General features: G+C 37.8%; 1 long non-coding RNA gene across 1 annotated transcript; it reads right to left on the bottom strand.

Moving 5' to 3' along the window:
• Positions 1 to 11974: 11974 nt before the first annotated feature.
• On the bottom strand, positions 11975 to 14469 carry LOC135298087 (uncharacterized). The gene is made up of 3 exons (XR_010360058.1): positions 14293 to 14469; positions 14116 to 14202; positions 11975 to 12228 (listed from the first exon to the last, which is right to left on the bottom strand). It is a non-coding gene; the product is annotated as an uncharacterized LOC135298087 (long non-coding RNA).
• Between the last annotated feature and the right edge of the window lie 490 nt (positions 14470 to 14959).

Here is a 14959-nt window from a genome sequence, read left to right as displayed (position 1 = left end):
TGCTGCCCAGAGCCCCCTCCTGCCCTTGCTCTGACCAGAAACCTCAAAACACCAGAGGTGCTCCCACCTCCCTGCCCAGAAAGGCCCCATTTTGCCCCATTTTATCTGAAGCAGCCCAGGTTGAGCTGCCATATGGGACTCCTCACGCCATCCTGTTCCTCCTGGATGAGGCTGCTTGTGATTCTGCTGCTGCTGAGATTTTTGCTAATTATTTAGTGATCAGAACACTTGCTCCCAAAGTGGTAAACTTACTTGCAAGCCCTGCTGAGACTGTAAAGTTCAAAACAGTGTCTTTAGCTTTCAAAGCCACTGCTTAAACTATTAAAACCAAGGACAATTGAAGGAAAACCAGAGCATCTTTTATTGCTATTGAGAAAGCTGCACTATTTTGCAAAAATATGGCACTAGGGCTGTTGTTTAGCAGTGGGTTTGCCTGTGCTAGATTTATGGCTGAACTCCATAAAGGTGTCTTCCAACCTTAGTAATTCTATGAGGTTGGAACTAGATGATTTTTATGGTCCCTTCCAACCCAAACCATGCTATGATTACACGAAAAATAATTGAAAAGTTCAATAAGATGAGAAATAATTGAGAAAAAAATTAGGTTTTTTTTCTTAGCATCTTTTTCAAAAATAGTCCTAAAAATGGGATAAGATCTCATAACAGTGTTAAAGAAAGTAAATTTATTTATGTCAAATTCAGATGATCACAGCACAAGTGGATACAATCTACATGAGCCTGAGAGCCCCTTGGGCCACCCACTGCACACTATTCTGTGGAAATTGTGAGTGACTACTACATTTTGGATTAACTTCTTTATTTGGATGAACTTCTTGGCTCACTGTTTATACTCCTCTGAGTAAATTCTTTCTCTTAAACCTGGAAAGCAGTCATGGGTATGAAGCCAGTTAAGCTGATATCTGTAGAAGATACTGCTGAAAAAGTTTACTGATTAAGGAAGATCCAGCTGATTAGCCAAGTGAGCCAGAAAAGAAGGGTTAATCTTGGGTACAGGACAGGGAAACACACCATAAACTGCAAGTTAAATGCTAAAACAGAAATAAAATCTCTTTGGATTACTTCATGAATGACTATATAAAACACAGATCCATTTATGAATTCTTGTAGAGTCAAGTGATACTGATGCACTTGCACAAATTTTTTGCTTTTCATGGCACATAAATAGCTCTTTGTTACTTATTCAGCCTTTGTTCCCTCAATACCATTTGATTTCAAGAAGGAATTCTACAAACAGGGTCTCTACCAGCCTTTGAAATGGAAATGTAGAAATCTCAGTGTGAAATTGTAAAAGTCCTTGATATGCAATCTGCTTGACCAGCAGACTGCATCTGAGAAGTGCCTGTGTTGGGAACCCTAGTGCCATATATACTGCCATAAAACAGCTCACTTCTACCACTACTCTCGGCTGTAACAACTCACCATGAGTTTTAAAATAAGTATTTTGCTTTGATGGTATAGATATGCGTAGATTTATTGTGAGACAGCCATATGGGAATTAAGGACTTATTGCACATAATTATTCTGAATATTCATGAAATCTAGGTAAACACGTTGAGGCAATAATATGTACCTAAAATGTGTGAAACATCTTTTGACTCCTCTATGAACTCCTGAGAGTAGGACTGATAGGGAAAAGCATATTAGTTCTTTTGTCCTATAAATTGCCCTGAGGAAGGTTTGTTCCCATAAAACTATGAGTGCTTGCCAGTATTTTCAACTTAGGGGTGAAAAAAAGCAACAAAAGTATGAACAAAGAATTATAACATCATTGCCTCTTTTTTTCTTTGAAGATACTAAGGATATTCAGGAAAGAAGCACAGCGAAGATCTTTGCAGACCAAATTCGTAAAAGGGATCCTTACAGCACAGCACTGGTCAGTATGGGCACACTGATCACCACCACAAACACAACCTATTCAAAGTCCTGTTTTAGCTTAGAAAGGTGTTTTCCTTACACAGACTAAGGCACCAAGCATCTTCATGCTCTCAAGACCAGCATGCCCCTCAGCAGCCACAGCAGGAAGCAATTAATGACTTCTCAGAAAATGAGGTGCCTCCAGAGATGGCAATTGCTGCCTTGGAGCTTCCAGGCTATTACAGCAGGAAAGGCCTAAAGCATAACTCAGCATCAAAAACAGTGTGTGTCTTTATATCAAAAATCTTTGACTTAATTCCAAATGTTACACTGAGACGTAATCTTTCTTTCTGTCCCTGTTAATTACCAGTTTTACGACAAGCTCACATTTCTAAGCAGCTCTGCAGACCAAGGTTGCAGAGAGATATTAGACACAATTTTCACATTGTGCCAAGAAGAATAACTGTTGCTGGGCAAAAAGCCCGAAGGACTTTTTTGACATCCCAATTCTAACCAGGGTTTGAAATTTTGGTGGCTAAAAGGAAGTATAATCTGCCAAATAGCAAATTAGCCTCGAAGACATTGAAGGAGATAACATGAATTTTTATTTTGCCCCTATTCATATTTGCCCTACATCTAAATATAAAAGAAGCTCTATACTTAGGGAAAAAATATACATAAAACCACAACGTAAGGACCAAAATAAAGACTTTTTTAAAAATTAAAAAGGTTTTAAAAATTTCTTTGTTATGATACGAAACAGTTTAAAGATAGACATATTGGTTTATGAGAGACTGAGGTTTTGAACGAGAAGGAGGCAGGAGTTTGGCCGGGGGGACCCGGGGGACAGGCGGGACGTCCGCGCTTCCAGCAGGTCCCGCCAGGGGGCGGTGCGAGACAGGGAGCGCGGCTGGCACAGGGATGGCCGGGAATGGGGCAGGGCAGGGGTCAAAGGAAGGCTGGACACCGTTGGATTGTGGGGTTTTGTTTAAGGGTTCCCACCTGAAAGTAATGAGTGAAATACATTTTAAAGTCTTTTATATCATGGTCTATAATATAAACTTGTCATAATGTTTTCAGGCTTTGACAAACTGATCAACAATATTCTGTTTGGTTTTGTTTTTCCTGTAAAAGCTAAGTTGAGAGAATGCTTGATTGGCTATCTATCAGCTTGTATTATCTGCAAAGTCAATCCTCTTTCAACAGAGAGAGTACATTTCAAAAAGTTAGTCCTTGTTTTTAATTCCTGTATCAGGATTTTTACATGTCACAGAATTACAGAATTATTCAGCCGAGTCGGAAGGGACCTTCAAGGACCACCAAGTCCCACTCCTGGCCCTGCACAGGACACCCCAAGAGTGGCACCATGTGCCTCAGAGCATTGCCCAAACACTTGTTGGACTCTGCCAGAATTGGTGCTGTGACCACTTCCCTGGGGAGGCTGTTCCAGTGCCCAACCATCTTCTGGGTAAACAACCATTTTCTAACATCCAATCTAAACCTGCCCTGACACAACTTGAATCCATTGTTTTCGGTCCTGTCACTGGTCACCACAGAGAAGAGATCAGTGCCTGCCCTTCCTCTTTCCCTAATGAGGAAATTGTAACTGCAGTGAGGTCTCCACTCAGTCTCCTCTTGTCCAGGCTGAACAGATCAAGTGACCTCAGCTCCTCATACATAAAAAAGAGATGAAACCATTAGGCAGCATCCCTCAAGGATGCTGTCTAATGGTTTCATCTCTTTTTTATGTTGTGGCACCCAAAACTGCCCCCAGCACTTGAAGTGAGGCCACCCCTGTGCAGAGCAGAGCAGGACAATCCCCTGCCTTGCCTGGCTGGTGATGCTGTGCCTGATGCCCCCCAGGACACATTTACCATTTACATGGTGTAGTGATTTGGCTAAAAACCCCAGGGTTTTCAAGGTCTATTAGTACAGCTAATTAATTGTCATTAATTGTTTTCTTGGTTCTTTTCTGTCATTCATATTGCTCTATTTAAATTTTCTGGTTCTTCTGGGAACAACATCTTGCATACTTTTGTCAATAAACCTACAACACAGGCATTTTTCATTAAAAGTGTCAGTCAGTTGCACAGAAAGTGAGTGATTACTTGTAATTGATTTGGTCCGTTCCTTCTGGAAAATATGACAGAATAATTGTTTTAACAACAATTTCAATTTCAGAGACCGTATGTCAAGCCTTAGTGTTTTTCTCTGGAGATTATGTTTACCTGCAGAAAAAAAAAGAGTATTTAGATCACTTGAGATCTAATTATCTCTAGAAACATTGAATTCCTTTACAATAAGTTAATTAAAAAAAAGTCAACTGGTAATGATACTTCCCATCTGATGTCCATTCTAGAAAGGGCACTGAATGCATTTGGGAGGAAAAAAATCCAAACCAGTTCTAACATAAATAACCATAGGTAATATGTGGAGTCACTGGTGGATGTAAGCAGCAGGAGTTTAAGCACTTTCTTATTGCTCTTTATAGGATAATCAAAACACAGGAGGCCTTCCACTTGTATTGTAGATACAAGTTAATGTTGCAGTAAATAAATTAACAAAAAGTCAAGAATTCCATAAAAAAGTTAGAGACTTCCATTAGTCTTAAGTTGCTGTAGCAGTCATGCAATAGTAAATTACAACCATAGGAAATATAATATCTAATTAATTTAGACAATTCATTTAGATATTTACATCATATTTCCAGGCACAGTTTGATAATTACAAAAGTATCAATTGCTCAACACTATCCATTTAAATATTTACATTAATGTGTTTTAGGAATGTCTTGGTAATGCTCCTGTAACACATAATTCCAACTCTTTATTTCCAGCGTGGGTTATTTGTAAATTACAGTTTGTGGCTGCTATATTGACTCCTTAAACCCACAGAAGACCTTCCAGAACGTGTACTCCCCTTGTTCACCCCTACAAAAATGATATGTACACTCCCATATTAATTTGTTTCTAATATTTGATTTTCAGAAAATAATTGCTGATAATAAGGCTTATCCTGAATGACTGTCCCGAAGGAAATGTAGAATACAGCATAGGATAGTAGACAAAACAGTGCAATTTAAACTCCAAGCCAGTGATACAAACAGAAATGAAGGATAGTGGTAAAGTTTGAGATTTTCTTGTTTGCCTGATTATTTGGTTTTGTGCAGAGAAGGTGAGAAAATACAGTAAGTGAAAATAAAAGGTAGAAAGATGCTCTTGAACGAAGGAAAATATTTTCCAGCTTCCAGGGAATGGAAACTTTGTTCTCAGTCTTTGTAAGGCCTAAGTGGTTTGTAAATAACATGGATATGAACACTCAAAAGACAACAATTTTGAAACAGCAAAACCATAGGTGAGAGGACATAATTAAGGCTATTTCCAGCTCCAAATCATCTGATTTTGCATTTCAACAACTGGGATCTTCTCCTTCATTTTGTTGGGAGACTTGACACATAGTCATAGGAAAATGAACAATGTGTCCTCTTTGAAGACTTTGAAGATCAGTGTCAATGAAGTGAACACTATAAAGAGACATCACTAAAGCCATGGGTGATTTTTAAACATCAAACCACAGAAGATGAAACTATCTGAAAAAGAAACATAGAACACAGAGATGAAAACTCCTTATTGAAAGCCATGCACTACATGATGGATATGCACAAACTTATCCAATATTGCTACAGACATTTCTAGCAAACTGCTATCTCTTTAGAAAATACATTTTAGAATTTACAGTAGCTGGAAAGAACCCTCAACACGGAGCTGCTCTAAACAGTGGTGCACCTTTAAGAAGTGTGAGGGCTTTATGCAAGAAAATGTAGGTCTGTACAAATTATTAACGGTACAAAAGAGATAGTGATGTGATTAATGCTTCAATATGGGTTATATTTCTGTAAATGTAATCTGATTTGTTCTTGAAACAACCATATTGAGGCATTTGTTTTTCTGTGATCATTACACTGACATAGATTCTCAGTTGCCTTTTCAGTCTGGGTTTTTGTTTGTTTGCCTTTTTAACTTGTTTTTATTTAACTTGTTCTATTTGCTCTCATATTAAGGAGTGTACTCTGCTCAGTATTAAAAAAAATTTCTGGATCAACAAAGTTAATTATGTCAAAACCAGATTTAGTACTTAAATAACTTGGACTTTAAATTATGGCTCAAGGTGGAGCAAATAATGGATAAATGTAGGAAATGGGAATTATCTCAGTTTTAAGGGCTTCATTTGAAAGATAATCTCTAAAAGTATCTAATTTCTGTGAGATTTAATGTTTGGGTAGACTCAATAAGAAGTGTACCTCCATTATGAATTTGTGCAAAGTTAAGGAGTGCATGTATGCCATGCTGCACCATTAGTGGTTTTGCTAGATCTTACTCTAACTCATTTGTTTGCCTTTTTCACCAGGTTTTCGAAACAATTCCCTTTTTGTCAAGCAGGGTTACATTTGACACATACCACGACTGGCAATCTATTGAAGGAAGAGGCTGCTTTAAAAGACAGATCCAACTTTTCTCAGTGTAATACTGTGGTGGCACCTACTGTATCTGGGATGGATAGCCAGCCTTAAAACTCAAAATTAGAAAAATCAAAACATCTTGTAAGCAGGTGTAAACATTTATTTGTAGGTGAAAGGTGAATAAGATAACCATTTGGGGACTATGAGTACTAAATAGGAAATGACATTCCAGTCTGCAAGTCTCAGTGCGTCCTCCCAAAGCTGAAGGTCCACAAGACCTCCAGTTACCCCGATCTAATTTTTTCTGTAGGTTAGCCCTTTCCATGCTCCAGATTGTGAACCCGTAATTGCTTCCAAGGTTGAGCTTTTGCCCAGGTGTGTGCACTAGTGTGATTTGCCAAACGATCAAGAGGTTCATATCTTATTCTCTTATCTTAGTACCAACAGTTCAGAAATTTTTTTTCCATTTTCTGAGATGAAAACTCCCAATCTCATGGAGGCAGGGTTTTTCCTAGCAGTGATTCTCTATGTGGTTCTAGGATCTGGTTGCCTTACCCTCAACTTTTCCTCCAGGCATATGAATTCCTGTCAGGTGGTTTTCAAAATAGTTTGGCTATTGAAGGATTAGTATTCAGTATCTGTTACATAGTGTTCTTCCATCCAAAGCATAATTTGGCAAAATACTTGAATTTTCTTTCTGTCTTGAATTGTCTGGTTTATGCATGTTTTTAATTTTGGAGTTTAATTACTAAAATTCTCAAGATTTGAATTTGCTGAATTATTAAATAACACTTCAGGGCAAGGTAGTTTTTTCATCTTCTGGCCATTTAAAAGCATGATGGCAGTTTAATCAATGTTTTAAATAATTATTCATACTGAGACCCAAATAGCTAGCTATTAATGTGAACAGTTCTGTCATACTGAGGCAAGGATATTGATGGTTGTGTATTTGTCAGAATGCAGAACAGAATTTTATGGAACCATTTTTATACAAGGCGCTTTCCCCTTCAGCAGGATTTTAGTTGAAGCTTCGTTCTATTATTTATTTGCATAATGTAATGATCTGTTGCAGTGCAATTAAAAAGACAGATTGGACTGAAACTATATTTGGAAGAACAGGATATATCACTTTCTGCCTCTGTAAAAATTCTATTTAAATACCATTGAAATTGCCAGCACTTACCTTTCCACCTAAATTACTGTAGCCAACTAACATGCAATGTTTCCATACCTGTAAAATGTTCAGTATAATCAGGAAGGAGCAAGCTGTGCTTTAGGGTTTTCAGACTCTCCTTCAGATGTGGCTGAATGCACTCACAAATAAAATCTTTACCAATATCAAAGTAGCAGATTACAGAACTGAATAGTTTCAGATTTGTTAAAAGACAATGCAGCTATTCAATAATTAAGAATTGAATTCATTACTTTCTTGTTCTGAAAACAAATCTGTTATTTTAATGTTCGATGTGCTCAGTAGAGGCAAGCTGTGGTCTGTGTGTGTTTACATAAGAGAATGCAAGAGGAAGACTCACTAAGCACAGAAACATTAAAGCCCACATGTTCTCAACAGCTGCACAAGCTGGAAAATTGTCAGAAGCTGGGCAATATCAGTCTAAAAATGTCACCTGTTTGAGAGCCCACGGTGCAAGGTTTTAATGTCACAGTCAAATTGCTGCATATGCTGCTGTCTCAATGATTGTTGTGGAGATGTAGCCTGTTCCACAAGCACCCTTCATCTTTCAAATTATTTTAGTGAAATGAATAAGAACTTTCTGCCCAGGAGCTCCTGCATATTTTCAGTGGGATGACTTCCAAGACAAGAGACTGCTTTTCTGAGAAAGGCTGGCAGTAATTTTGATGGAGAATGAATTATTAGCAAAAAAGTGGGAAAATCTGAGAGATAAGATAATGTTTCTTTACAAAAAAAATAGTTTCTTTGTCTTATCATCACTAAGAGTATAAATTTCTATCTGGACACCAGGAATTTTAGTAAGGGGGAGCTGCACTGAAGGGGTTTGCCACCAAAGCACGATGATTTTGTATTGGAGATATCCATCTGCCTGTCTGATCCCTCCAGCCACCACTAACCCTTCCTGCTCATCCTACCTCTCCCAGCAGCTGCAGGAGATAGATTTATTCCTATGGAATACCTCATGTGGAGCACCCTTGACCCAGCTCAGGGACCTCAATGGAAGCAGTATGGTGCCCAGTTAGCAAGCACGAGTAGCTCACTGGTCCACAGTAACAACCAAATTTACCTCAGTAAAACATGGAAAGAAATCCATTTCTAACTTGTCACTACAATACTATAAAATTGTTTCTATTGACCCATTCGAAAGCTCTGTCTCCATTTGTCTTTGAAAGGCTTAGAACTAAGTTCTGTGTTCCCACTATGAAACTCACATCCTTTTGATGGGCTCTGAGCTGAGCTCTTCCTGGGGCTGGCTAGACAATTCTTCAAGGTGATTTGAGCTGTGAAGCTTTGAGATATGTTTCTGTAGTGGGAACCTGACAAGTTTCACATTTCTATTTTGTGCATTTTTATTTTAAAGTATAAGTACAGTCAGATGCTACTATGCCACATACCCATGTCTCTTTCTCCTGTCACTATGAAGAAGTATTTTCCTGATGTGAAAAACTAGATTTTTTTTTCTTCATTCCTGGGAAACAAAACTATGGGTTCTAACTTGAGTTTACCTGGGAAAATTCAAAATTTATAAGAATAGCAGATTCTAACAGAGATCTTACTTGGAGGAAAAAATCTGACAGCAGGGGTCTTTTTCTGTGTTAAAAACCATGTTAAAATAAGACATTGACAGGGCTAAATTGATCCACCCATCAGAAATCATAAGCCACTGCATTTTATTTATAAAATAAAGAGAAGGAATTTCTTGTCTTACATTTTCATTTGTTTAATTTCTGTGTTCACCACTCTGATTCCACATGCATTAAGTGCCTCAGAGTTAAAGGGGGTGAGTGTATTAGTGAAAAGCCAATAGACTGAACTAACAGGGTAGACTTCAGTAACAGGTTTGGTTTCATACACAGGATGTAGGAGCCTAAATAGAAATTAAGTAAATGTTAATGATAAAATCTAGTTGCGTGAATTGCACATGGTGAGACTGCCTACATTTACAGGTGACTAGGGCCATTTAGAATATTTATGGGTGCACTTAGAATATTTATGGGACTGTGAGAAAGAACAGAAATACAGGAGATGCCCAGCCCTTTGACAAGACTTTCCTTTAAGTTCAACTAAAGTTTGTTCCTATGTTAGTTGGCTTAAATACAGCTTCAGTTTAAGCTCACCTGAAAGTGAGCTTAAACTGAAGGGTTGATTCAGCAGGCTCAAATAGACATCTACTGCCATTTGGGATACCTTAGGGCACTTCAGACATGTGTGTGTGTCTGGCAGATGTGACAGGACAAACAGGATGTCTACATTGTTCTGGAGCATCTGGATACCACACACTAGGCCCAAGAATATCTCAAACTAAAAGCCATTTATAGAGAACTGAATTTGATGCTTATTGTCCCATAAAAGCTTTCAAAACAATTACCTACAATAATGTATTGTAATATAGCAAAAAGAAGGCCACACTTAACCCAGGAATTTCCAGGCAAATTGCTCTACAATAAAAACCGGATTTCGTTAACAGATGGGTCATTTTCCCATTGTTATTTTACGTTGTTCCAAATCATGTTCCCTTCAATAGTAGGGTACTTTACAGTTCTCATTACCAATGAAAACTCACAAATATAAAGTAAGATGGTTTTGCACTGCCTAGTTCTGCACAGCAGGGCGCTTTATACAGCCAACAGATCAACACTTGCCCACATGTCACTGCTATTCTGCCAGATAGGGGCAGAAACAACTTTATGAGATTCCTTTGAGTTCACTAAACAGAATATTTTAATCAACTGACATTTGTACTTTCAGTCTCAGCACTGATGATGTGGAAATTAATGACCCACACGCAGACAGAACTGAAGCAAAGGCTGGCAGTTGCTGCAAGAACCCCTGAACCCTGAAGCACTTCTGTCACTTGCAGTCTGTGAGGGAAAAGGGGTGAACAGTTGCATTCCAAAGGAGGCCAGCCAGAAAAGAACTTTAGCGTGAGGCCTGTGACTCCATGTCTTTAACATGGACCTCACCTTAGCTAATTCAGTTTGTGTTTCCTTTGGGCTCCCGTTTATGTGATTGGTACTTACAGAGATTTTGAATGTCATTTTAGCCAGATTCTCTCATCACTTAGAATATTATAAACAGAGCATGGCTTCCAATGGACTAACTTGGTGGTGTAAAATAAGCAAAAACAGGGAGAGAAATCAAATAATTCTAGATTGCCTGCATGCCTCCTATCCATTTACTACTATGCCATTTAATCCCCTCTGATTTTGTTTTGTTTATTCTTCTAGTTAGCATCCTCTCAGTTAAAGAATTCATTTTTGCCTTGTTTGTTATTCTTAGGCCCTTGGAATAATCTAAAATAACTGACTTCAGTATTGTATAAACTAACTGGTTTATAATCCAGTTCCACTGAATAATTTTCATTAATGTAAATACTTTAAACAAATTAAGTGTTCTTCCCTTATAAGGTTTGAGATTTAGAGTTCTAAATTACTTCAGATTTACCCAGCAGGATACTTAATAATAATAATACAAGAAGAAAGCAAATCATTGAGTTTTCAAAGTTAAAATAGGTAAACTAAAGAACTTGGAAGGTTGAGAAAGTCATGAGAAAATATTAATTTGAAAAAAATCAATACTAACAGTGTGACGCTTTTGAAGAGAGGTGCTAAGTGTATGCAAACATTTATAGGGCAAAATATCTACTATGGAGAAAGCTTTATAACAGCACCAAGCTGAAAAGCACAGGACAAAGTTTGTGAGTGTATGAAGACAAAGATTTCCTTACTGAAGGAATGCCAGGGACTCTGTACTCCTTCAGGAATTTCTTTTCTGTTATTTTTTATCTGAAAGATGACCATATGCTGTGATAATAAATTGGAGTGTAAAACTATATTGTTATATTCAAAATAGTAGCAGTGAGACTGGCTAAACAAAATGCAAATCTGATTATCTGAACTCTCACAAAGGTTGCCGTTTCTGCCACATAAAAAAAAAAAAAAGAAAAAAAAAGAAAAAAAAAAAGAAAGAAAACAAAACAAGACAAGCATGCACTAGAAAACTCTCCTGGAATATATTGTAGGGGAAAATTCCTTGACAGACTCTAGGACAGAGGGTATGACCTTAAGAGCCAACTTTCAAAGGGCTTTCAGCTTTGGCTGTAAATTGAGTATGTTGCCTGCAGGCACAAACAGGATCTATGCTTGCAGATAAGATTTTGCAGTGTTCTCAGATCACTGCTGGGTCAGTCACTTGCATGCAGTAGATCTGCAAGAGACCTTTAAGGACTCTTTTAAAGTTGCTATAACAAGTCATTTTCTTCTCTAATTCAAGCATTTCTGCAACAGGCCATGCTAATCTATGAACAGTTTATAGCATTAACATGTTCAGGAATGTTCCACCCTCTACATCCAGCAAGACACCGTTTCCATCAGCAAGAGCAGATGGCATTAAGCACTGAGTTTATTCCATCAGCAGGCTCACAGCTTTGCGCTACTGGGAAAGTAATGCCATTATGTATTTCTAATGCCAACTTTAATTTCATTGTGACTCTGTCTTCAACTTACCTCTTTCACTGTAGTTTCCCCAACCCTTTTTCTCTTTTTCTTCTGTTTTTTTCATGCTGGTCTTTCTCTCTCTTTCTGCAAAATTCCTAGCTCCTACTTCAGCCAGAAGTGTCTGCTCTGGGTCTACAAGAGGCTGCAGGTTTTACTGTGCTTTCTGGCATCCTTATACTGAGGGTTTATTTTCAAAAGTAGTTGAACTGGAAGAATGCAAACACTTTATTCAGCTTTCTTAAATAGAAATCTCAAATTTAAATTTCCTGCTGTTATGGATAAGCACTATAAGATAAACTGGCACAGTCACCATTAGCTGGAGAGGAAAGGGTGCATGGACAGAAGTTGGAATACTTTATTCACAGAGAATACTCTTTCTTGTGATGCCAAAGTGGCTCCTTTAATTAGATTTGGGCAGCTTCTTCCCTCACCTAGAACTGATGCAAGAAGGTAGCCTGAGATTTTCAGCAGTGGCTGGCAGCAATGTGTGCAAATGAGACACAAAGAAGCTGTGCAGAGCATGAATACACAGCACTTCCTAAAAAGCATGCCCCACCAAAGTTTCCTGAAATATACTTAATCACCCCAAAAATCAACTATCTTTTCTGAAAACTCTCATCACCATCTTTTAACATCCTCAAAGTGTGTCACTCTGAATAAGCACTTGAAAGGAGTTCTGAATGGCCATCCCCTTTCTCCTCCTAGTGGAACCTTCTTCCATACCCACTGAAGTTAGTCAAGTCACTTACACAGTGATCAAAATTAACACAAGAACCTCAGTGTGTTTTGTTGCATTAAAGGAGCTGCCACTATCACTTTAAATAACCAAATTCAGGTGGTGTTTTGTTTCAAGCCTCCAGCAACCACTGCAAAATTCACGTGACAGAAATAACCTCTCAATTCAAGCACACATCTAGCCTCTCTGATTTGCCCTTATGCTTGATGCAACCACTTCTTTCCTGCAACTCAACACATAGATTCTGTTTTCTTTGTATTCAGTCTTGTATTAAAATGCATTGAGAAATCGTTGTGTAGCAATAATTAATTTTTTGTTCTCTTGCCCTCAAAAGACATGCTCGGGGTGCAGTGAGGACTGAGTGCTCCTCAAGTGTTATAATTGCACTAAACAATGCCAAAACCTCAGAATTAAGAGGAAATCTTAGCTAGAAGCACAATCCAAAAATGAGGGAAGTGTAGAAAAGATCAAGTATCTGCATCGGAGCAGACCAAATCATAACTACAGTATCTGTACATTTTTTTTAATTGGCAAAGAAAAATAAGTTATTCAAGTGTCATTTTATTAAATATAATATATCCAAATATGCTGGTGTTTTTTAAAGCAAACACCCCATCAATTTTCTCATTTTTTTTTTTATCATTACAATATAAATTGTAATATGGGACAGAAATGTGTCATCAGTAGACAGAGGGGAAGAGGAGCTTGCCTTGACTTTTACTGAATCACACAGACACAGCACACAAAGGAAGGTGCATAGCCAGTGTTTAAAAAGTATGCAGCACTGGCCAAACACTGTGACTGGTGACACATTTGTGTCCTATATTACAACTTACATTGTAATGATACAAAAAAAAAAAAAAAAGGGACATGAAAAATTGATGGGGCTGTGTGTTTGCTTTAAAAGACACTAGCATATTTGGATATGTTATATTTAATAAAATGACACTTGAATAAATTATTTTTCTTTGCCAATTAAAAAAAATGTACAGATACTGTAGTTATGATTTGGTCTGCTGCAGGTACTTAATAGATCTTTTTTACACTTCCCTCATTTTTGAGGTCATACACTTGTATAGTGTGTGACTAGGAATATGAGGCTCTATGGTGCTGTGCTGAAGCAAAAGCCTGAAGCAATGGAAACAGCTATTTCTTCTTAGTATTTCTGCCACCATCATGTCATTATATTACTAGATAGACCTGCTGTTGCTCTTGATGATAATGTCCTACTCAGTACATGCATAATCAGAATGGGTCTAATAACTTCTATTTGTAGCTAGATCAGTGGCCACAGGCACTGGCATACAGACACATGATGTTTCCTGTACTGCACACTTTGTTAGGCAGAGCTTCTTACCAAAGAAGAAAACCCCAGCCCTGCTGGGTGGGCAGAGATTCTGTTCTGGTTTCCTGGGACCAGCTTCCTATTGCAGGCACCTTGCATCTACAGAGCACACAGGATTACGATTTAGATTAGAGAATGGTTTAATTTATCCTTTGAGTAAATAGTAAAGTTCCACAGTTTAAAACTCACATTGCTGACTCTTGGCTTTTCCCCATTGAAAAAAATAGCAAGGAAAGGAATTCACTGTGCTCAGACCCGACTGGACTGAAAAGAAGCTCAGCTAACACTGGAGCACCATCTCCTCAGATCCATTAGACTTGTTAAGTGCCATCTGAAGGTCTGCTTAGGAACACTGAGAGCAGAATTCTTTACAATTATCTGTTCCCATTGAAAATAACTGAAAAAGATTTTGCAGCATAGAGAAAAAAAAAGAAAAGTAGGGATACGAATGAAATTGACTTGTCTAGTAGTAATTCAGTAATTCTAAAGAATTGGAATTTCTCTCAAAATTATTTTCCATTGTCCCCCCCAAATCTGAATCAAACTATTAGCCAAATAACTGCTTTAGATTTAGTGTTTTGTCATGAAGATCTAGGACACTTTAGACTTTGTGAATTTTTGGCCCCTCCAACTTTGTACAGACTAATCCAGTCCAATAATTTTCAATATACTTTAAGTAACTCTTCTTGACCACACAGTAAGCTATATTTTCATGTAAAATTAGTTTCATTTTCCTGACTTTAATTAATTAATTAATAAAACCATTGTCCACATGTGGAGAGGGAAAAACAGTACAGTAAAGAAAAATGCCTGATCAGGAGAGATACATCTAAGATTCAACAAGCAGAGTATCACT

This window comes from Passer domesticus, chromosome 3 (genome assembly GCF_036417665.1).
Source record: "Passer domesticus isolate bPasDom1 chromosome 3, bPasDom1.hap1, whole genome shotgun sequence".
In the NCBI taxonomy this organism is placed as follows: Eukaryota; Metazoa; Chordata; class Aves; order Passeriformes; family Passeridae; genus Passer; species Passer domesticus.
This window is presented reverse-complemented; position numbering and strand designations above follow the sequence as displayed.